This window comes from Somniosus microcephalus, chromosome 4 (assembly GCF_052327205.1).
Source record: "Somniosus microcephalus isolate GS21.2 chromosome 4, FLI_Smic_1.0, whole genome shotgun sequence".
Taxonomy (NCBI): Eukaryota; Metazoa; Chordata; class Chondrichthyes; order Squaliformes; family Somniosidae; genus Somniosus; species Somniosus microcephalus.
In genome coordinates, this window is record NC_140990.1 from 65,373,606 (window position 1) to 65,398,332 (window position 24,727).

General features: G+C 47.0%; 1 protein-coding gene and 1 pseudogene across 2 annotated transcripts in view; one reads left to right on the forward strand and one right to left on the reverse strand.

The window, feature by feature from the left end:
• Window positions 1-24,727, reverse strand: part of LOC147119084 (uncharacterized) — a 44,449-nt gene that overhangs the window by 17,152 nt on the left and 2,570 nt on the right. The gene's annotated exons all lie outside the window — the stretch shown is intronic.
• The window catches only part of LOC147119085 (uncharacterized), a 58,099-nt pseudogene continuing 54,460 nt past the window's right edge, over window positions 21,089-24,727 (forward strand).

A 24,727-nucleotide genomic window follows, 5' to 3' on the forward strand; every position in this document is an offset into this window, starting at 1 on the left:
TTGAGTATTGTGTGCAGTTATAGTCGCCTTATCTGAGGAAGGATGTTCTTGCCATGGAGGGAGTGCAGCGAAGATTCACCAGACTGATACCTGGGATGGCAGGAATGACATATGAGGAGAAATTGGGTCGATTGGGCTTATACTCGCTGGAGTTTAGAAGAATGAGAGGGGATCTCATTGAAACTTATAAAATCCTAACAGGACTAGACAGACTAGATGCAGGATGTTCCCGATTGTCGGGGAGTCCAGTACCAGGGGTCACAGTCTAAGGATAAGGGGTAAGCCATTTAGGACTGAGATGTGGAGGAATTTCTTCACCCAGAGAGTGGTGAACCTGTGGAATTCTCTGCCACAGAAGGCAGTGGAGGCCAATTCATTAAATATATTCAAGAAGGAGTTAAATATATTTCTTAAGGCTAAAGGGATCAAGGGATATGGGGGGAAGGCAGGGACAGGGTACTGAGATTGGATGATCAGCCATGATCTCATTGAATGGCGGAGCAGGCTCGAGGGGCCGAATGGCCTACTCCTGCTCCTATCTTCTATGTTTCAATGGTTATCCCTCAATTAACATAAAATGATAGATTATCAGATTGCTGTTTGTGGGAGCTTGCTGTGTGCTAATTGGCTGCTGCGTTTCCTACATTACAACAGTGACGACACTTCAAACTGTACTTCATTGGCTGTAAAGCGCTTTGGGACGTCCGGTGGTGGTGAAAGGCGCTATAGAAATGCAAGTCTTTCTTTCCTCACTGGTCTCACCAGCGACCTCTGCTGGCTGACGGTTGATTTACAGCCGAGAGTCCACGCATGCACAGGCGGGTCGGCGGATTGGGCCGAGTCCGGCACAGCGACCCCTCCCGGTCGCCAAGTGTAATAACCGCGCATGCCCAGAGGACACCAGACCCCGCCCCCACTCGGAGCTGCGCCTGCATAATACTGCAGATGTTGGAAATCCAAAATAACAACAGAAAATGCTGGAAAAACTCAGCAGGTCAGGCAACATCCATGGAGAGAAATTTGAGTTGACGTTTCGGTTGAACCCTTCTTCAAAACTGGAAAGAAAAGAAAATAGATCGAAGGCAGGGCTGCGATCGGACAAAAGAATGAGAAGAAACAAAAGAAGTAAAAGAGACAAATAAAAGGTATTCGAAGCTAGACGAGATGGTAATAGGCTGAGATTAGGTGTGAAGGGCGGGACTAGCGCTGGCTGATTGTCTGATCCGCAGGGCAGTGAGTTTCTCCAGTCCCTTGTTCAGGGCCCGGGGCCAGGGGAGGCTGTGGGCCTTTATTCCCCTTATTGGACACAAGGCTCTTTGTCTCACAACACACTGGCTCAGGTTTTAATAGAGACTTTTTAAATTCATCAATAAAAACAGATAAACCTCGTGCTTCTGTGGAACAAACTTTCTTATATTTTATAGAATCATAGAATGGTTACAGCACAGGAGGCCGCCATTCGGCCCGTCGAGCCATGCCGGCTCTCTGCAAGACCACTTCAGCTAGTCCCACTCCCCGCCCTTTCCCCGTAACCCTGCAAATTTCTTTACTTCAGGTACTTATCCAATTCTCTTTTGAAAGCCGTGATTGAATCTGCCTCCACCACCCTTTCAGGCAGTGCATTCCAGATCCTAACCACTCGCTGCATAAAAAAGTTTTTCCTCATGTCGCCTTTGGTTCTTCTTCCAATCACCTTTAATCTGTGTCCTCTGGTTCTCGACCCTTCCGCCAATGGGAACAGTTTCCTTCTATCTACTCTGTCCAGAACCCTCATGATTTTGAACTCCTCTATCAAATCTCATCTCAACCTTCTCTGCTCTAAGGTTTCTCCAGTCTATCCACATAACTGAAGTCCCTCATCCCTGGAACCATTCTTGTAAATCTTTTCTGCACCCTCTCTAAGGCCTTCACATCCTTCATAAAGTGCAATGCCCAGAATTGGGCACAATACTCCAGTTGAGGCCGAATCAGGTAGTGCAGGGGTCCCCTGTGGCCATCCCCCTCTCAAACAGATATACCAATTTGGATATTGTTGAGGAAGATGGCTTATCGGGGGAAGGCAGCAGCAGCCAACTTCCTGGCACCATGGGTGGTTCTGCTGCACAGGACGGGAGGAAAAAGAGCGGGAGAGCTATAGCGAGAGGGGATTCTATTGTAAGGGGAATAGATAGGCATTTCTGCAGCTGCAAACGAGACTCCAGGATGGTATGTTGCCTCCCTGGTGCAAGGGTCAAGGATGTCTCAGAGCGGCTGCAGAGTATTCTGGAAGGGGAGGGTGAACAGCCAGTTGTCGTGGTGCATATAGGTACCAATGATATCGGTAAAAACCGGGATGAGATCCTAAAAGCTGAATATATGGAGTTAGGAGGTAAATTAAAAAATAGGACCTCAAAGGTAGTAATCTCAAGATTGCTACCAGTGCCACGTGCTAGTCAGAGTAGAAATAGAAGGATATTTCAGATGAATACGTGGCTAGAGGAATGGTGCAAGGGGGAGGGATTCAAATTTCTGGGACATTGGAACTGGTTCTGGGGGGCGTGGGACCAGTAAAAACTGGACGGTTTGCACCTGGGCAGGACCAGGACCGATGTCCTAGGGGGGGAGTGTTTGCCAGTGCTGTTGGGGAGGGTTTAAACTAAAATGGCAGGGGGTTGGGAACCTGTGCAGCGAGACAGCAGAAAGGGAAACAAGGATAGAAACAAAAGACAGGAAGGAGAAAAGCAAAAGTGGCAGTCAGAAAAATCCAGGGTTTAAATCAAATATGGCTACAGTAAATAATAATTCTAAAAGGCCTGAGAGTGTTAAAAAAGACAATCCTGAAGGCTTTGTGTCTTAATGCGAGGAGCATTCATAATAAGGTGGATGTATTAGCTGTGCAAATAGAGGTAAATGGATATGATATGATTGGGATTACGAAAACATGGCTCCAGGGTGACCAAGGCTGGGAACTCAACATCCAGGGGTATTCAATATTCAGAAAAGAGAGGCGAAAAGGAGGTGGGGTAGCATTGCTGGTTAAAGAGATTAACACAATAGTAAGGAAGGATATTAGCTCTGATGATGTGGAATCTGTATGGGTAGAGCTGAAAAATACCAAGGGACAGAAAACGTTAGTGGGAGTTGTATACAGACCCCCAAACAGTAACGCCAAGGTTGGGTATGGCATTAAACGGGAAATTAGAGAAGCGTGCAACAAGGGCACAGCAGTTATCATGGGTGACTTTAATCTACATATACATTGGGCTAACCAAATTAGTAACAATACTGTGGAGGAGGAATTCCTGGAGTGTATACGGGATGGTTTCCTGGACCAATGTGTCGAGGAACGAACTAGAGATCAGGCTATCTTAGACTAGGTATTATGTAATTAGAAAGGATTAATTAGCAATCTTGTTGTGTGAGGCCCCTTGGGTCGGAGCGATCATAATATGATCGAATTCTTCATTAAGATGGAGAGTGAAGTATTTGACTCAGAGACTCGGGTCCTGAATTTAAATAAAGGAAACTATGATGGTATGAGGCGCGAGTTGGGTAGGATGGATTGGGGAATGTTACTTAAAGGGTTGACGGTGGATAAGCAATGGCAAACATTTAAAGATCGCATGGATAAACTACAGAATTTGTTCATCCCTGTTTGGCATAAAAACAAAACAAAAAAGGTGACTCAACCGTGGACAACAAAGGAAATTAGGGATAGCATAAGATCCAAGGAGAGGAGTTATAGAGTTTTACAGCACAGAAAGAGGCCCTTCGGCCCATCGTGTCTGCGCCGCCCATCCATCCCTGTCCAGTCTAATCCCATTTTCCAGCATTTGGTCCATAGCCTTGTATGCAATGGCATTTCAAGTGCTCATCCAAATGCTTCTTGAATGTTGTGAGGGTTCCTGCCTCTACCACCCTTTCAGGCATTGAGTTCCACATTCCAACCACCCTCTGGGTGAAAAAGTTCCTCCTCAAATCCCCTCTAAATCTCCTGCCCCTTACCCTGAATCTATGCCCCCTTGTTATTGACCCCCCCACTAAGGGGAAAAGTTCCTCTTTATCTACCCTATCTATGCCCGTCATCATTTTGTACCCCTCAATCAGGTCCCCCCTCAGCCTTCTCTGCTCCAAGGAAAACAACCCCAGCCTGTTTAGTCTTTCTTCATAGCTGAGGCGCTCCATCCCAGGTAACATCCTGGTGAATCTTCTCTGCACCCTCTCCAAAGCAATCACATCCTTCCTATAGTGAGGTGACCAGAACTGCACACAGTACTCCAGCTGTGGCTTCACCAGCGTTTTGTACCGCTCCATCATAACCTCCCTGCTCTTATATTCTATGCCTCGGCTAATGAAGGCAAGTATCCCATATGCCTTTTTAACCACCTTATCTACCTGCTCCGCTGCCTTCAGGGATCTATGTACATGTACACCAAGGTCCCTCTGACCCTCTGTACTTCCTAGGGTCCTACCACTCATTGTGTATTCCCTTGCCTTATTTGTCCGTCCAAAATGCATCACCTCGCACTTTTCAGGGTTAAATTCCATTTGCCACTTTTCCGCCCATCTGACCAACCCGTTTATATCGTCCTGTAGCCTGAGGCTTTCCTCCTCGCAATTTACCACCCCACCAATTTTCGTGCCATCTGCGAACTTACTGATCATACCTTTTACATTCTCATCCAAATCATTTATGTAGATCACAAACAACAAGGGACCCAGCACCGATCCCTGAGGTACCCCACTGGACACAGGCTTCCAGTCACAAAAGCAACCTTCGACCATCACCCTCTGCCTCCTGCCACTCAGCCAGTTTAGGATCCAACGCGCCAAGGCACCCTGGATCCCATGGGCTCTTACTTTCTTGACCAGTCTCCTATGCAGGACTTTGTCAAAAGCTTTACTGAAGTCCATGTAAACCACATACACAGCATTTCCCTCATCCACCCCCCTAGTCACCCCCTCGAAAAATTCAATCAGATTTGTCAGACATGATTTACCCTTGACAAAGCCATGCTGACTATCCCCGATTAATCCTTGCCTCTCCAAGTGGAGACTAATTTTGTCCCTCAGAATTTTTTCCAATAATTTCCCTACCACAGATGTTAGGCTCACTGGCCTGTAATTCCCTGGTTTATCCCTGCTACCCTTCTTGTATAAATGGTACTACATTAGCTGTTCTCCAGTCCTCTGGTACATCCCCTGTGGCCAGAGAGGTTCTGAAAATTTGTGTCAGAGCCCCTGCAATCTCCTCCTTTGCCTCCCACAGCAGCCTGGGATACATCTCGTCCGGGCCTGGGGATTTATCCACTTTTTGGCCTGCTAAAACCGCTAGCACCTCCTCCCGCTCGATGCTAATATGTTCAAGTATGTCACAGTCCCCTTGCCCGATTTCTATGTCTGCATCGTCTTTCTCCATAGTGAACACAGATGCAAAAAATTCATTTAAAACCCCGCCTACATCATCTGGCTCTACACACAGATTGCCACTTTGGTCCCTAATGGGCCCTACCCTTTCCCTGGTTATCCTCTTGCCCTTAATATACTTTTAAATCATCTTAGGATTTTCCTTTATTTTGCTCGCCAGTGTTATTTCATGGCCCCTCCTCGCCCTCCTAATTTCTTTTTTAAGTATGCCCCTGCACTTTTTATACTCCTCTAGGGCTTCTTCCGTCTTTAGTAACTGCCAAAAGCCCCCCTTTTATTTCTAATGCATTTTTGTATATCCCTTGTCATCCAAGGTTCCCTTTGCTTGTTGGTCCCACCCTTGACCTTTACAGGAACATGTTGGCGTTGTACTCTCTCTATTTCCCTTCTGAAAGTCTCCCACTGTTTTGATGTGGATTTTCCTATAAGTAGCTGCTCCCAGTCCACTTTGGCCAGATCCTGCCTTATCATATTAAAATCGGCCTTCCCCCAATTTAGAACCCTTATTTCCAGGCCGTCTTTGTCTTTTTCCATGACCACCTTAAATCTCACCGAATTATGGTCACTGTCGCCAAAATGCTCTCCTACTGATACTTCCACCACTTGCCCGGTTACATTCCCCAGAATTAGGTCCAGTACAGCCCCCTCTCTTGTAGGACTTTCTACATGTTGGCTCAAAAAGCTCTCCTGGATGCACTTTAAGAATTCTGCACCCTCTAAGCCTTTCACACTCTGACTATCCCAATTTATATTGGGGAAGTTGAAATCCCCCACTATTATTACCCTATTATTTTTGCACTTCTCTGAGATTTGCCTACATATATGTTCCTCGATCTCCCCCTGACTGTTTGGGGGCCTATCGTACACTCCCAGCAAAGTGCTTGCCCCCTTTTTGTTTTTAAGTTCTACCCATATGGCCTCATTAGAGGAACCCGCTAATATATCATCCCTCCTTACAGCAGTAATTGACTCCTTAATTAACATTGCAACACCCCCTCCCCTTTTACACCCCCCTCTGTCTCGCCTGAAGATTCTATACCCCGGAATATTGAGCTGCCAGTCCTGACTCTCCCTCAACCATGTCTCCGTGATAGCAACAATATCGTACTCCCATGTGTTCAACAACAACTTCAGTTCATCCACCTTATTTGCAAGACTCCTTGCATTAAAATAAATGCCTTCCAGCCCTGCCATATTCCCTTTTGCCTTCACATATTTGCTCTGCCTTCCCAGCTGACTTGTTTTTTCCTCTGTATTTGGCTGTAAATCACCCCCTACTATAGCTCCACTCTGTACCCCATCCCCCTGCCAAGTTAGTTTAAACCCCCCCCAGCAGTGCTAGCAAACCTCCCCGTAAGGATATTGGTTCCCCTCTGGTTCAGGTGTAAGCCGTCCGACTTGTACAAGTCCCACCTTTCCCAGAAGCAGACCCAGTGATCCAGGAAACTAAAGCCCTCCCCCCTGCACCATCCCTTTAGCCACGCATTCACCTGTTCTATCTTCCTATTCCTATACCCACTAGCACGTGGCACCGGGAGTAATCCAGAGATTACAACCTTTGAGGTCCTGCTCTTTAATCCTTCACCTAGCTCCCTAAATTCTTGCTGCAGGACCTCATCCCTCTTTTTACCTATGTCGTTGGTACCAATGTGGACCACGACCTCTGGCTGTTCACCCTCCCCCTCCAGAATGCCCTGCAGCCGCTCAGTGATATCCTTGACCCTGGCACCAGGGAGGCAACAAACCATCCTGGATTCACGTCTACGGCCACAGAAACGCCTATCTGTTCCCCTTACTATAGAATCCCCTACCACTATTGCTCTCCCACTCTTTTTCCCCCCTTCCTGGGCAGCAGGAGCACCCCCAGTGCCAGGAAGTTGGCTGCTGCTGCCTTCCCCTGGTGAGTCATCCCCCTCAACAGTATCCAAAGCGGTATACTTGTTTGAGAGGGGAATGGTCACAGGGGTCTCCTGCACTACCTGCCTGCTTCTATTGCTCCGCCCATATAAATAGGACATATAAATTGGCCAGAAAATGCAGCAAACCTGAGGATTGGGAGCAGTTTAGGATTCAGCAAAGGAGGACAAAGGGATTAATTAAGAGGGGTAAATCGAGTATGAGAGTAAGCTTGCAGGGAACATAAAAACTGACTGTAAAAGCTTCTATAGATATGTGAAGAGAAAAAGATTGGTGAAGTCAAGCATAGGTCCCTTGCAGTCAGAATCAGGGGAATTAATAATGGGGAACAAAGAAATGGCAGACCAATTAAATACTTACTTTGGTTCTGTCTTCACAAAGGAGGACACAAATAACCTCCCAGAGATGTCGGGGAACATAGGGTCTAATGAGAGGGAGGAACTGAATGAAATCAGTATTTTTAAGGAAATGGTGTTAGGGAAATTGACGGGATTGAAGGCCGATAAATCCCCAGGGCCTGATAATCTACATTTGGGTACTTAAGGAAGTGGCCCTAGAAATAGTAGATGCATTGCTGGTCATCTTCCAAAATTCTATAGATTCTGAAACAGTTCCCATGGATTGGAGGTTAGCTAATGTTACCCCACTATTCAAAAAAGGTGGTAGAGAGAAAACGGGGAATTAGAGACCGGTAAGCCTGACATCGGTAGTGGGGAAAATGCTTAAGTCCATTATAAAAGATGTAATAGCAGAGCACTTGGAAAACAGTGACAGGGTCGGAAAAAGTCAACATGGATTTACAAAAGGTAAATCGTGCTTGACTAATCCACTGGAATTTTTTGAGGCTGTAACTGGTAGAATAGATAAGGGAGAACCAGTGGATGTGGTGTATTTGGACTTTGAGAAGGCTTTCGATAAGGTCCCGCATAAGAGATTAGCATGTAAAGTTAAAGCACATGGGATTGGGGGCAAGGTACTGACTTGGATAGAGAACTGGCTGGCAGACAGGAAGCAAAGAGTTGGAATAAACGGCTCTTTTTCCGAGTGGCAGGCAGTGACTAGTGGGGTACCGCAGGGATCGGTGCTAGGACCCCAGCTATTCACAATATATATTAATGATCTAGACGAGGGAACTAGATGTAATATCTCCAAGTTTGCAGACGACACAAAGCTGGGTGGGCGTGTGTGCTGTGAGGAGGATGCCGAGAAACTCCAGTATGATTTGGACAGGTTGGGTGATTGGGCAGATGTTTGGCAGATGCAGTAAAATGTGGATAAATGTGAGGTTATCCACTTTGGTGGCAAAAACAGGAAGGCAGATTATCTGAATGGCAATAGATTGGGAGAAGGGGAAGTGCAACGAGACCTGGGTGTCCTTGTGCACCAGTCGCTGAAGGTAAGCATGCAGGTGCAGCAGGCGGTTAAGAAGGCAAATGATATGTTGGCCTTCATAGCAAGAGGATTCGAGTACAGGAGCAAGGATGTCTTGCTGCAGTTGTACAGGGCCTTGGTGAGTCCACACCTTGAGCAGTTTTGGTCGCCTTATCTGAGGAAGGATGTTCTTGCCATGGAGGGAGTGCAGCGAAGATTCACCAGACTGATTCCTGGGATGGCAGGAATTACATATGAGGAGAGATTGGGTCGATTAGGCTTATATTCGCTCGAGTTTAGAAGAATGAGAGGGAATCTCATTGAAACTTATAAAATTCTAACAGGACTAGACAGACTAGATGCAGGAAGGATGTTCCCAATGGTCAGGGAGTCCAGAACCAGGGGTCACAGTCTAAGGATAAGGGGTAAGCCATTTAGGACTGAGATGTGGAGGAATTTCTTCACCCAGAGAGTGGTGAACCTGTGGAATTCTCTACCACACAGGGCAGTTGAGGCCAATTCATTAAATATATTCAAGAAGGAGTTAGATATATTTCTTGAGGCTAAAGGGATCAAGGGATATGGGGAGAAGGCAGGGACAGGGTACGGAATTTGGATGATCAGCCATGCTCTCATTGAATGGCCTACTCCTGCTCCTATCTTCTTTGTTTCTAAGCAGGAGTCGGCCATTTGGCCGTTCCAGCCTGCTCTGCCATTCAATAAGATCCTGGCTGATCTTCTACCTCATCTCCACTTTCCTGAACTATCCCCATATCACTTGATTCCCTTAATATTCAAAAATCTATCGATCTGCCTTGAATATACTCAATGACTGAGCCTCCACAGCCCTCTGGGGTAGAGAATTCCAAAGATTCACCGCCCTCTGAGTGAAGAAGTTTCTTCTCATCTCAGTCAGCTGTGGCTCAGTCAGTAGCTCGTCTCTGGGTCAAAGGTTGTGGGTTCACGTCCCACTCCAGGGACTTGAGCACATCAATCTAGGCTGACCCTCCAGTGCAGTGCTGAGAGAGTGCGGCACTGTCAGAGGGGCCGTCTTTCAGATGAGATGTTAAATCGAGGCCCCGTCTGCTCTCTCAGGTGGACGTAAAAGATCCCATGGCACTATTTCAAAGGCGAGCAGGGGAGTTATCCCCGGTGTCCTGGCCAATATTTATCCCTCAATCAACAGAACACAAAAAACAGATTATCTGGTTACGATCACATTGCTGTTTGTGGGAGCTTGCTGTGCGCAAATTGTCTGCCACATTTCAACAGTGCCTACACTCCAAAAGTACTTCATTGGTGGTCATGAAAGTCGCTATATAAATGCAAGTCTTTCTTTTTCTTTCTAAATGGCCGACCCCTTATTCTGAGACTGTGACCCCTGGTTCTAGACTCCCCAGACAGAGGAAACATCCTCCCTGCATCTACTCTGTCAAGCCCTGTAAGAACTTTGTATGTTTCAATGAGATCACCTCTCATTCTTCTAAACTCTAGAGAATATAGGCCTAGTCTACTCAATCTCTCCTCATAGGACAGCCCTCTCATCCCAGGAACCAGTCTGGTGAACCTTTGTTGCACTCCCTCTATGGCAAGTATATCCTTCCTTAGGTAAGGAGACCAAAACTGTACACAGTACTCCAGGTGTGGTCTCACCAGGGCCCTATATAATTGCAGTAAGACGTCTTTACTCTTATACTCAAATCCTCTTGTAATAAAGGCCAACATACCATTTGCTTTCCTAATTGCTTGCTGTACCTGTATGTTAACTTTCAGTGATTTGTGTACAAGGACACCAAGGTCCCTCTGAACACCAACATTTCCCAATCTCTCACCATTTAAAAAATACTCTGTTTTTCTATTTTTCCTACCAAGGTGGATAACTTCACATTTCTCCGTGTTATATTCCATTTGCCATATTTTTGCTACTCACTTAGCTTGTCTAAATCCCCTTGAAGCCTCCTTGCATCCTATGTAGTATACAGCAACACACATAAATGCGATGGAAAGATGGCTCCCAACTTCCCTTAACTCCAACCCTCTGATTCCTGTTTTGTAGCCATCTTTCCATCCATTCTGCTGCCTGGCCCTTCACTCCACACGGCCTGACCTTGGTCATCTTCTAGATCTTACAGACTGTTATGGATAGCAAGCTGGTTACAAAACAGAAAACAGAGAGTATGGGTCAGGAGTAGCTACTCAGACTGGCAAAAGGTGGAAAGTGGTGTTTCACAGGCTGGGCCCACTGTTTACATAAACGATTTGTACTCAGGAATCAGAAGAACAATTTCAAAATTTGTTGTTGGCACCAAGTTGGAGGATAAAGTTAATACTGAGGAACACTGTGACAAAATACAAGAATATATTAATACCTTTGCAGAATGGGTGTGTAATTGACAAATGAAATCAATATAGATAAGTGTGAGGTGGTGTATTTTGGTAGGAAGAATGAGGAGGCCACATACTACTTGGAAATTAAGAGTCTAAATAGGGTAGAAGAGCAAAGTGATCTCGGGGTCCAGATACACAAGTCACTAATAGTAACAATGCAGGTTAATAAGGCCATAAAATAAGCAAACAATGCACTGGGGTTCATTTCTAAAGGGATATAATTTAACAGCAGAGAAGTTATGTTAAACTGGTATTGAAACTTAGTTAGACCACACTTGGAATATAGTGTGAACAGTTTTAGTCTCCATATTATAAAAAGTAGAGACACTGGAGAAGGTGCAAAAAAGACTTGGCCTGTCTATATCCCCTTGAAGCCTCCCTCTGTACCCAGGTCCCTCTGTACATCAGCATTTCCCAATCTATCACCATTTAAATAATGCTCTGCCTTTCTGTTTTCCCTACCAAAGTGGATAACTTCACATTTATCCATGTCATACTGCATCTGCCATGTATTTGCCCACTCTCTCAACTTGTCTAAATCGCCTTGAAGCCTCTTTGTATCCTCCTCATAACTCACAATCCCAACTAATTTCAAATCATCAGCAAACTTGGAAATATTACATTTGGTCCCATCATCCAAATCATTGTAGATTGTGAATAGCTGGGACCCAAGCACTGATCCTTGTGATATCCCACTAGTTACAGCCTGCCAACCTGAAAATGACCCATTTATTCCTACTCTCTGTTTTCTGTCCGTTAACCAATCCTCAATCCATGCTAGTATATTACCCCCAATTTTGTTTCTTAGGCAGTCCCTCGGAACCGAGGATGACTTGCTTCCACATTAAAAATGAGTTCTCAGGTGACTGATGAGTCCAGTGCGGGACCTACAGTCTCTGTCACAGGTGGGGCAGACGGTGGTTGAAGGGGCGGGTGGGGAGCTTGGGTTGACGTGCGCTCCTTGTGCTGCCTGCGCTTGGCTTCCGCTTGCTCCCGGCGAAGAGACTCGAGGTGTTCGGCGCCTTCCCGGATGCTTCTCTTCCACTTTGTGCGGTCTTGGGCCAGGGATTCCCAGGTGTCGGTGGGGATGTTACACTTTTTCCAAGGAGGCTTTGAGGGTGTCCGTGAAGCGTTTCCTCTGCCCACCTGGGGCTCTCTTGCCATGCCGGAGCTCTGAGTAGAGCGCTTGTTTTGGGAATCTCGTATCGGGCATGCGGACGATGTGACCCGTCCATCGGAGCTGATTGAGCGTGGTCAAAGCTTCGATGCTGGGGATGTTGGCCTGAGCAAGAACAGTGACGTTGGTGTGCCTATCCTGCCAATGGGTTTGCAGGATCTTGCGGAGGCAGTGTTGGTGGTACCTCTCCAGTGCTTTGAGGTGCCTGCTGTATATGGTCCATGTCTCTGAGGCATACAGCAGGACGGGTATCACTGCTGCTCTGTAGACCATGAGCTTAGTGCCAGGTTTGAGGTCCTGGTCTTCAAACACTCTCTTCCTCAGGCGACCGAAGGCTGCACTGGCACGCTGAAGGCGGTGTTGGACTTCGTCGTCAATGTCTGCCCTTGTTGACAGTAGGCTCCAGAGGTATGGAAAGTGGTCCACGTTGTCCAAGGCCTTGTCGTGGATTTTGATAATCGGGGAGCAGTACTGTGTGGCGGGGGCAGGTTGGTAGAGGACCTTTGTCTTATGGATGTTTAGTGTAAGGCCCATGCTCTCGTACGTTCCAGTGAAGGTGCTGACGATGGTTTGGAGTTCGACCTCCGAGTGAGCGCAGACGCAAGCATCGTCTGCATACTGTAATTTGACGACAGAGGATGGGACAACCTTAGATCTGGACTGGAGGTGACGGAGGTTGAACAGTTTCCCGTTTGTTCTGTAAATTAGCTCCACTCCAGCGGGCAGCTTACTGAGGGTGAGATGGAGCATTGCAGCAAGGAAGATCGAGAAGAGCGTTGGTGCGATGACACAGCCTTGCTTGACCCCGGTCCGTACATGAATTGGGTCTGTGGTGGAACCGTTAGTCAGGATCACGGCTTGCATGTCGTCGTGAAGCAGGCGGAGGATGGTGACAAACTTTTGAGGGGAGTCGAATTTGAGGAGGACACTCCATAATCCCTCACGGTTGACAGTGTCGAAGGCCTTTGTGAGATCAAAGATGGCCATGTACAGCAGTTGGTGCTGTTCCCTGCATTTCTCTTGTAGTTGACGCGCGGTGAAGATCATGTCCATTGTGCCCCTTAGTGAGCAGAATCCGCATTGCGACTCTGGGAGGAGCTCTTTGGCCACTGGGAGAAGGCGATTGAGGAGGATTCTTGCGATGACTTTCCCTGTGGCAGACAGCAGGGAAACTCCTCCGTAATTACCGCAATCGGACTTGTCACCTTTCTTGAAGATGGTCACAATTACGGCATCTCTGAGATCGCCTGGCATGCTCTCCTCCTTCCAGATAAGAGAAATGAGTTCATGAATTCGCGCCAGTAGTTGTTATAAACCTTTTGTTAAATGGAGACACGGAATGCAGGAGTTGGTTTAACAGGTGTTTACTGAACAAAGTCTGGAGGTGAACTAAAAGATACAAGACACTATACAGGCTTATATACCCGAGTGGTCACTACCGGTATTACAGTACACAGGGGCTCTAAAGGTACATACACTACAGAGAGCAGCGAGGAGGAGGCCGGCTTAAAAACCGGCGGCAGTTGCGAGGCCCGACCACTCGGAGCAGCAGAGAGCAGCGAGGAGGAGGCCGGCTTAAAAACCGGCGGCAGTTGCGAGGCCCGACCACTCGGAGCAGCAGAGAGCAGCGAGGAGGAGGCCGGCTTAAAAACCGGCGGCAGTTGCGAGGCCCGACCACTCGGAGCAGCAGAGAGCAGCGAGGAGGAGGCCGGCTTAAAAACCGGCGGCAGTTGCGAGGCCCGACCACTCGGAGCAGCAGAGAGCAGCGAGGAGGAGGCCGGCTTAAAAACCGGCGGCAGTTGCGAGGCCCGACCACTCGGAGCAGCAGAGAGCAGCGAGGAGGAGGCCGGCTTAAAAACCGGCGGCAGTTGCGAGGCCCGACCACTCGGAGCAGCAGAGAGCAGCGAGGAGGAGGCCGGCTTAAAAACCGGCGGCAGTTGCGAGGCGTACCAAATCAACAGCAGAGGAGAGGGGTAAATAGTAATCAGTGTGTGACGTCACCAGGGAGCAGCTGGTGCAGTCGGGAGAGCAGGAGGCCAGTAACTCTTATATAGGTGGAGCTGTTGCTAAACCCGAAACACTACAGTGTAGTGTCTCCCACCCTTCCACCTCCTCTAACCTTTTAGGGGTTAGGGGAAGTTGAAAAGGTAGGTTCAATTTATTTTATTTCAGGAGCCAAACCTAGGTGGAAAAGGTTCCAGGACAGGAGGCGGCAGTGAAAATACAACACCAGAAAACAGGTAGGTGACTGGTTGGTGAGTACTTTCACAAACTTATTCTAAGTAGAATTCAATAATTAAGCTAAATCGTAATAAATAAAAAGGTATTGTAAGGGTTAAGTCATGGAAGGGCAGCTCAGACCCGTGTCATGCTCCTCCTGTGCCATGTGGGAAATCAGGGACACTGTCCCTGACAACTGTGTGTGCAGGAAGTGTGTCCAGCTGCAGCTCCTAGCGGACCGCATGGCGGCGCTGGAGCTGCGAATGGACTCACTCTGGAGCATACGCGATGCTGAGGATGTTGTGGATAGCACATTCAGTGAGTTCGTCACACCGCAGGTAAAGGCTAGCTCAGACAGTAAATGGGTGACCAAAAGGCAGGGTAAAGGCAGGAAGGTAGTGCAGGAGTCACCTGCGGTCATCTCCCTCCAAAACAGGTTTACCGTTTTGGGTACTGTTGGGGGAGATGACTTATCAGGGGAAGGCACCAGCAGCCAGGTTCAGGGCACCATGACTGGCTCTGCTGCACAGAAGGGCGGGAAAAAGAGGGATAGGGCTATAGTGATAGGGGATTCAATTGTAAGGGGGATAGATAGGAGTTTCTGTGGCCGAGACCGAGACTCCAAGATGGTATGTTGCCTCCCTGGTGCAAGGGTCAAGGATGTCTCGGAGCGGGTGCAGAGCATTCTGAAGGGGGAGGGGGATCAGCCAGTTGTCGTGGTACATGTAGGTACCAACGATGTAGGTAAAAAGAGGGAGGAGGTCCTACAAGCTGAATTTAGGGAGTTAGGAGCTAAATTGAAAAGTAGGACCTCAAAGGTAGTAATCTCTGGATTGCTACCAGTGCCACGAGCTAATAAGTTTAGAGAGAGTAAGATAGATAAGCTAAATATGTGGCTTGAGCAGTGGTGCAAGGGAGAGGGATTTAAATTCTTGAGGCATTGGAACCAGTTCTTGGGGAGGAGTGACCTGTACCAAGGGGACGGTCTACACCTGAACTGTGAGGGAGCCGATGTCCTCGGGGTAATATTTTCTAGGGCGGTTCGGGAGGATTTAAACTAATTTGGCAGGGGGATGGGAACCTAGGTAGTGGAAAAGAGGGAAGTCATATGAAGTCAGAAATAGATGGTAGAAAGGTGAGAAGCAATAAGCAAAGGAGAGAAACACAAAGGGCCAAACTAATTCATAATGAGAGTGTGAAAAAAGCAAGCCTGAAGGCTTTGTATCTTAATGCTAGAAGCATTAGGAACAAGGTGGATGAATTAGTTGTGGAAATAGAGGTAAACAAGTATGATTTGATTGGGATTACAGAAACGTGGCTGCAGGGTGGGCAAGGCTGGGAACTTAACATCCAGGGATATACAATATTTAGGAAGGATCGGCAAAAAGGTAGGGGAGGTGGGGTAGCATTGCTGGTAAAGGAGGGGATTAATGCAATGGAAAGGAAGGATATTAACTCGGATGAAACGGAATCTGTATGGGTAGAAATGAGAAATAGCAAGGGGAGGAAAACGTTAGTGGGTGTGATATATAGGCCTCCAAATAGTAATATGGAGGTGAGGGAAGGCATAAAAAGGGAAATTAGAGAAGCGTGCGATAAGAGCACAGCTGTCATCATGGGTGACTTTAATTTACATATTGATTGGACTACCCAAATTAGTAAAAATTCTGAGGAGGAGGAATTCCTGGAATGTTTTCGGGACGGTTATCTGGACCAATATGTCGAGGAGCCGACTCGAGATCAGGCCATTTTAGACTGGGTATTGTGCAATGAGAAGGGACTTATCAGCAATCTTCTTGTACGAGGCCCCTTGGGTCAGAGCGATCATAATATGATCGAGCTCTCAGTCGAGATGGAGAGTGAGGAAATTGAATCAGAGACTAAGGTCCAGAACTTAAATAAAGGGAATTACGAGGGTATGAGACGGGAATTGGGTAAGATTGATTGGGTGGTGTTTCTGGGGGGATTGACAGTGGAGAGACAATGGCAAGCATTCAAAGATAGAATGGAAGAATTCCAGAACATGTTTATACCGGTTTGGCATAAAAATAAACCTAAAAAGGTGACTCAACCGTGGATAACGAGGGAAATTAGGGACAGCATAAAATCAAAAAAAAGGGCATATCAACTGGCAAAAAAAAGCACCAGACCGGAAGATTGGGGGCAGTACAAGATACAGCAAAAGAGGACAAAGGGATTAATCAGGAAGGGGAAAATAGAATACGAAAGTAAACTTGCAGCAAACATAAAGACAGACTGCAAAAGCTTTTATCGGTATATCAGGAGGAAAAGACTGGTAAAATCCCAAGTCGGTCCCTTGCAGTCCGATTCGGGAGAATATATAATGGAGAATAAGGAAATGGCAGACCAATTAAACTCATACTTTGGTTCTGTATTCACAAAGGAGGACACAAATAACCTCCCAGGAATATCGGCAAACATAGGGACTAATGAGAGGGAGGAGCTGACAGAAATTAGTATCTCTAGGGATATGGTGTTGGGTAAGTTGAGGGGACTGAAGGCCGACAAATCCCCGGGGCCTGATAAACTACATCCTAGGGTACTTAAGGAGGTGGCCCTGGAGATAGCAGATGCTCTAAGGATCATCTTCCGGAACTCCATTGACTCGGGAACAGTACCCGTGGATTGGAGGGTAGCTAATGTTACCCCAATATTTAAAAAGGGGGGTAGAGAGAAAGCAGGGAATTATAGACCAGTAAGCCTTACATCGGTTGTGGGCAAAATGCTAGAGTCCATTATTAAGGATAAAATAGCGGAGCACTTGACAAATGGGGAAAGGATCGGACAGAGTCAACATGGATTTACAAAGGGTAAATCGTGTTTGACTAATCTGCTGGAATTTTTTGAGGAAGTAACTGGTAAAATGGATGGGGGAGAGCCAGTGGATGTGGTGTACCTTGACTTCCAGAAAGCCTTCGATAAGGTTCCACACAAAAGATTATCATGCAAAATTAAGGCTCATGGGATTGGGGGCAAAGTATTAACGTGGATAGAGAACTGGCTGGCGGATAGAAAACAGAGAGTTGGAATAAACGGCTCGTTTTCGGAGTGGCAGGCAGTGACCAGCGGGGTGCCGCAAGGATCTGTCCTGGGACCCCAGCTGTTCACAATATATATAAATGATCTGGATCAGGAAATTGGATGCAATATTTCCAAATTCGCTGACGACACTAAACTAGGAGGAGGGGTGGGCTCTGATGAGGATGTCAGGAGGCTACAGTGCGATTTGGACAGGTTGGGGGAATGGGCAGATACGTGGCAGATGCACTATAATGTGGATAAATGCGAGGTTATCCACTTTGGGGGTAAAAACAGGAGGGTAGATTATTATCTAAATGGCAATAGATTGGGAGATGGGGAAGTGCAGAGGGACCTGGGTGTTCTTGTGCACCAGTCACTGAAGGAGAGCATGCAGGTGCAACAGGCGATCAAGAAGGCAAATGGTATGTTGGCCTTCATATCAAGGGGGTTCAAGTATAGGAATAGGGATACCTTACTACAGCTGTACAAGGTGCTGGTGAGACCGCATCTGGAGTATTGTGTACAGTTTTGGTCGCCCCATCTGCGGAAGGATGTTCTTGCCATGGAAAGAGTGCAACGGCGATTCACCAGGCTGATACCTGGAATGGCGGGAATGACCTACGAAGAGAGATTAAATAGTTTGGGCTTGTACTCACTGGAGTTTAGAAGATTGAGAGGGGATCTCATCGGAACATATAAAATTATGGCAGGCCTGAACAGGCTGAATTCAGAGAGAATGTTTCCAATGGCCGGGGAGCACAGAACCAGGGGCCACAGTCTAAAAATAGCGGGCAAATCATTTAAAACAGAGATGAGGAAGAATTTCTTCACTCAAAGAGTGGTGAGCCTGTGGAATTCCCTGCCACAGAGGGCTGTGAAGGCTAATTCAATAAATATTTTCAAGAGAGAATTGGATATATTTCTGAAGGCTAAGGGGATTAAGGGTTACGGAGAAAAGGCGGGGACGGGGTACTGAACTGGTAAGATCAGCTATGATCTCAGACGAAGATCAGCCATGATCTCATTGAATGGCGGAGCAGGCTCGAAGGGCCGAATGGCCTACTCCTGTTCCTATCTCTATGTTTCTATGTTTCTATGTATTTAATAACCTCTTGTGTGACACCTTATCGAATGCCTTCTATAAATCTAAATACACCACATCCACTGGTTCCCCCTTATCTATTCTGCTAGTTACAACCTCAAAAAACTCTTAACAGATTTGTCAAACATGATTTCCCTTTCATAAATCTGTGTTGACTCTGCCCAATCTTATTATTATTTTCTAAGTGCCCTGTTACCATGTCCTTAACAATAGATTCTAGCATCTTCCCTACTACGGATGCCAGGCTAACAGGTCTGTCGTTCCATGTTTTCTCTCTCCCTCCTTTCAACAACAACAACAACTTGTATTTATATAGCACCTTTAACGTAGTGAAGCATCCCAAGGCGCTGCACAGGAGTATTGTAAGACAGAAAATTTGACACCGAGCCACATAAGGATACATTTTGGCAGGTTACCGAAAGCTTGGTCAAAGAGTTGGTTTTAAGGAGCATTTTAAAGGAGGAAAGAGAGGTAGTGAGGCAGGGGATTCCAGAGCTTAGGGCCGAGGCAACAGAAGGCACGGCCACCAATGGTTGAGTGATTATAATCAGGGATGCTCAAGAGGGCAGAATTAGAGGAGCGCAGATATCTCGGGGGTTTGTGGGGCTGAAGGAGTTACAGAGATAGGGAGGGCCGAGGCCATGGAGGGATTTGAAAATAAGGATGAGAATTTTGAAATTGAGGTGTTGCTTAACTGGGAGTCAATGTAGGTCAGCGAGCACAGGGGAGATGGGCGAACGGGAATGGTGCGAGTTAGGACATGGGCAGCCGAGTTTTGGATGACCTCAAGTTTACGTAGGGTGGAATGTGGGAGGCCAGCCAGGAGTGCATTGGGCTAGTCAAGTTTAGAGGTAACAAAGGCATGGATGAGGGTTTCAGCAGTGGATGAGCTGAGGCAAGGGCCGAGATGGGCGATGTTACGGAGGTGGAAATAAGCGGTCTTTCTTAAATAGTGGAGTTACATTTGGTACCTTCCAATCCGCGGGAACCATTCTAGAATCTGGAATTTTGTAAAATGACAACCAATGCATCCACTATCTCTTTGGCCACCTCTTTCAAAACCCTAGGATGCAGGCCATCAGGTCCAGGGGATTTATTGGCTTTCAGTCCCGACCTTGGTTTGTAAAGAAGTCTCTCATGCAATACTTTGTCAAAGGCCTTTTGGATGTCCAGGTACATTACACCATTTAATTTCGGGATACGCCCCATTTAATTCGGGACGTCGTCTCTTTCAAAAAAGTCTAAGAAGTTGGTTAGGGAAGATCTATCTATTAACGCTGATTCTCTCTCCACAGATACTGCCTGATCTGCTGAGTATTTTCTGTTTTTATTTAGAATAGAGAAGGGTGAAGCTGTGTCTGTGCCTTTAACGGCAGCTGCCCAGACATAGGGTGCTGTCCCTTTAAGAATGAGTGACGGGGACAATCCAGATTCTTCTTTCAGGTTTTCTGGGGAGGATGTCAGGAGCCCAGTGCGCAGGCGTGGGACAGGCTCTGCGCGGTCGCTGGGCGGAGCTGCAGGTCGGCGGGAGCGGGGTCGGGAGATTAATAAACTGTGGGTAGGCCGCGCCGCAGGGCTTATAAAGTTGGAGAATGGCCACAGGCCCGAATGAGATCCAGCGGCCCGGTCTGTGTTCTACCGGACGGCAGCGGTGAGGCTTTTTCTCAGTGACAGGCGTGGGTTACGTGCCGCCATCTTGGTGGAGGAAAGACAGACCGGTTCCATCTGCAGCACAGCGCATGCGTGGCCATCTTGGTACAGGACAGACAGTGGGCGGGGCTTCAGGGTCCCAGTGACCAGGAGAGACAATCATTGACTCATTGATTTTATTCTCACTCTGCACACAGGGGGTGGAGAACTGAACCCAACCAGAGCAGAGCAGAGGGATGGGGAAAACTGGGAGTGGAGGAAAGAAATGTTGGAGATGGTGCGATGGGTTTGGATTCCAGCACAGGGAGGAGGGAGAGAGTGTGTGGGACGGGGATTTACAGCTTTGGGGGAGCAAGAGGAAAGAATGTTCCATAAAAACTAGAATTGTCTGTTCTGAATTTCTATCCTGTATTTACAGTGATGACTTTTGTAAACTCCTTTTACAGGCTGTTAGAAGGGGAGGATTTGCAGACAGGAAACTCAAACCAAACATCACGTCAACATCTGACAGAGTCACTCAATTCATCAGCACCTGAATATCATCGGCCTTTGAATGTGGAAGGAGGAATGTTTGTCTGTGGGAAAAGATTTCAAACATCAGTGTGACTGGAAAAGCACCAAGACACACACACCCGTGTGAGAGTGTTCCCGTACACTGACTGTGGAAAGAGCTTTAACCAGTTACACAGCCTGAAAAACATTGCACCATTCACAGCGGGGAGAAACCGTACACGTGTTGTGTGTGTGGACGAGGCTTCAACTGATCATCCAACCTGGAGAGACAAGGACACCTGCACCACGGAGAAACCGTGGAAATGTGGGAACTGTGGGAAGGGATTCAATTACCCATCCCAGCTGGAAACTCATCAACACAGTCGCACTGGGGAGGCCGTTCACCCTCTGTGTGTGGAAAGGGATTCGCTCACTCATCTGCCCTCCGATCACACCAACGAGTTCACAGTGATGAGAGAACTTTTAAATGCACTGATTGTGGGAACTGCTTTAAAAGTTCTGAAGAACTAATTCAACATCAGCGAGTTCACACTGATGAGAGACCGTTCAGTTGCTCTCACTGTGGGAAGAGGTTCAGGCATTCTTGCAACCTCATTGTATACCAGCGAGTTCACACTGGGGAGAGGCCGTTCACCTGCTCCGTGTGTGGGAAGGGATTCATTTGTTCTTCCCAACATCTGAGACGCCAACGAGTTCACACTGGGGAGAGGCCATTCACCTGCTCTGTGTGTGGGAAGGAATTCACTCAGTCATCCCACCTCACTGTACACAAGTGAGTTCACACTGGGGAAGAGACTGTTCACCTGCTCCATGTGTGGGAAGGGATTCATTAAATCATTTCACCATCTGAGACACCAGCAATTCACACTGGGGAGAGGCTGTTCACCTGCTCCATGTGTGGGAAGGGATTCACTCAGTCATCCAACCTGCTGACACACCAGCGAGTTCATGATCGACTGCAGGGGTTGGATTCTGCTGATATTGCTGCTGTTAATCACATTCAGGACTGAACTATGTTCATTCTGGTAGTTCGCATTTGTTTCTGCTGATGTTAATAACTCCTATAACTGGGCTGGAGTTTAATATTTTGATATGTCAAATAAATCAGCTTTGTTTCAAGCACACAGTGTGTCGAGTCCTTGATTTCTCCAAGATAAGAGGAGACTAATTGATGTCCTGTTACTGACTGCTCCATTTTTGGGCCTTTTCTCCTTTCTAACTCTAGATTATTTCACTTCTCATACCTTCGGTTACTCTCATGGACAAGTCCCAGCTTGCCATACATTCCAGAGTGCCTCTCCTAGCCTTGGTGTCCAGGGAAGGTATCGGTAACACGCCCGGGGTCACTAAACACAAAACCCAGTCTGTTAATCACTGCCAGCGACTGGACTTAGTGTGTGACCCACAGCATCTCTCTCACCTTCGATGTGTGAATAGAGCATCACGCCTCAGAACCTGGTTTTAAATTTAAATCCACTCAGCAAATGTATTTAACAAGTAAACACATCACATCAAATCATTGGCAAAAAGCCAGAGGGGAGATTAGACATTTTTTGCTCCGTGAGTTGTTGTGATCTGGAATGCACTGTCTGAAAGGTTGGTAGAAGCAAATTCAACAGTAATTTTCGAAAGTGAATTGGATCTACTTAAAGGAAAAGTTTGCAGGGCTATGGGGAAAGGGCAGGGGAGTGGGACGAATTGGCAGCTCTTTCAAAGATGATCACGGCCCTATAAGGCAGCTCGATATTCACAGGAGAAAGGCTGATATCTAGCTCCCCGAGAATAGAGAAAGATTCCAACTCTCTGAAAACGCCTTGAATTCTTTCTAAAAGCCTTTCAAATGCTGACAGATTCCTTCCTTCTTTTGAAATTCCACTGCCGTGCGCCGGGGTTGCAGGCAGTGCTGGGCACAGAGGGAGCAGCAAACCGGGTTCAGAGAGGTTTACCCTGAGATTTCTGATTGAACAGGTTAATAAGGCCATTAAAAAAACAATCCAAGCACTGGGGTTCATTTCTAGAGGGATAGAATTTTACAGCGGAGAAGTTATGGTAAACTTGTATCGAACCTTGGTTAGACCACACTTGGAGCACTCTGCACAGTTCTGGTCTCCATGTTATCAAAGGGTACAGAGGCACTGGATAGGGTGCAAAAAAGATTCACAGGGATGATGCCAGAACTGAGGGGATATACTGATCAGGAAAAAACTGATCAGTCTGGGGCTGTTTTCGAGACCTGAGTGGCATGGATAGAGGATTGGTTAATGGGCAGAAAACAGAGAGTCGGGATAAACGGACCTTTTTTCAGGTTGGCAGGCTGTAACTAGTGGGGTGCCGCAAGGATCAGTGTTAGGTCTCAGCTATTTACAATCTATATTAATGACCCAGATGAAGGGACTGAGTGTAATGTATCCAAGTTTGCTGATGATACAAAGCTAGGTGGGACAGTGAGCTGTGAGGAGAACACAGAGTCTGCAAAGGGATATAGATAGACTAAGTGAGTGGGCAGTAAGGTGGCAGATGGAGTATAATGTAGGGAAATGTGAGGTTATTCACTTTGGTAGGAAGAATAGGAAAACAGAATATTTTTTTAAATGGTGAGAAACTTTCAGATGACACACACACACACACACAATCATGATAGCAAAGGTTACACTGGGACTAATCTTCAGTTATTTCCATTACAGGCACAATGCAGAGTAAAGATGAGACTTGCATTTATACCGCCTCTTTCATGACCTCAGGACGTCCCAAAACACTTTACAGCCAATGAAGTACTTTTGAATCATAGTCACTGTTGTAATGTAGAAAACGCAGCAGCCAATTTGCGCACAGCAAGCTCCCACAAACAGCAATGTGCTAATGACCAGATCATGTGTTTTATTTTAGTGATAAATATTGGCCAGGACACCAGAGATCACTCCCCTGCTCTTCTCAATAGTGCCATGGGATCTTTTCCACCTGAGAGAGCAGACGGGGCCTCGGTTTAATGTTTCATCTGAAAGACAGCACTTCCGACAGTGCAACACTCCCTCAGTACTGCACAGGAGTGTCAGCCGAGATTCTTGTGCTCAAGTCTCTGGGCTGGGACTTGAACCCACAACCTTCTGACTCAGAGGCGAGAGTGCTGCCCACTGAGCCAAGGCTGGTACAGCAGCACCTCAACACTGCCTCATCACCCTGCAAGCTTCTGTTCAATAGATTTGCTGAATAAATTTAAGACCAGGTTTGCAGGCGTGATGCTCTATTCACACATCGAAGGTGAGAGAGATGCTGTGGGTCACACACTAAGTCCAGTAGCTGAAAGTGAGTAACAGACTGGGTTTGTATTCAGTGATCCCGGGTGTGTTACCGATACCTTCCCTGGATACCAAGGCTAGGAGAGGCACTCTGGAAGGTATGGGGAGCTGGGACTTGTCCATGAGAGTAACTGAAGGTATGAGAACTGAACTAATCTAGAGTTCAAAAGGAGAAAAGGACCTAAAATGGACATCAATTAGTCCCTTATCGAGGAGAAATAACAAACACAACACAGCCCAGTTATAGGGGTTAATAACATTGGTAGAAACAAACATAGGATGTGATTACCAGCAGAATCCTACCCCTACAGTCACTTATGAACTTGCTGGTGTCTCACCAGGTAAGATGATCGAGTGAATCCCTTCCCACACACGGAGCAGGTGAACGGATTCTCCCTTGTGTGAACTCGCTGGTGTGTACGCAGGTTGCATGAAGTAGTGAATCCCTTCCCACACACAGAGCAGGTGATCAGCCTCTCTCCGCTGTGAGTGCGTTGGTGGGCCTCAAGACTGGATGATAGAGTGAATCCTTTCCCACACACGGAGCAGGTGAACGGCCTCTCCCTGGTGTGACTGTGTTGGTGTGTCAGCAGATCCTTTGCACTTTTAAAGCTCTTCTCACAGTCAGCACATTTAAAAGCTCTA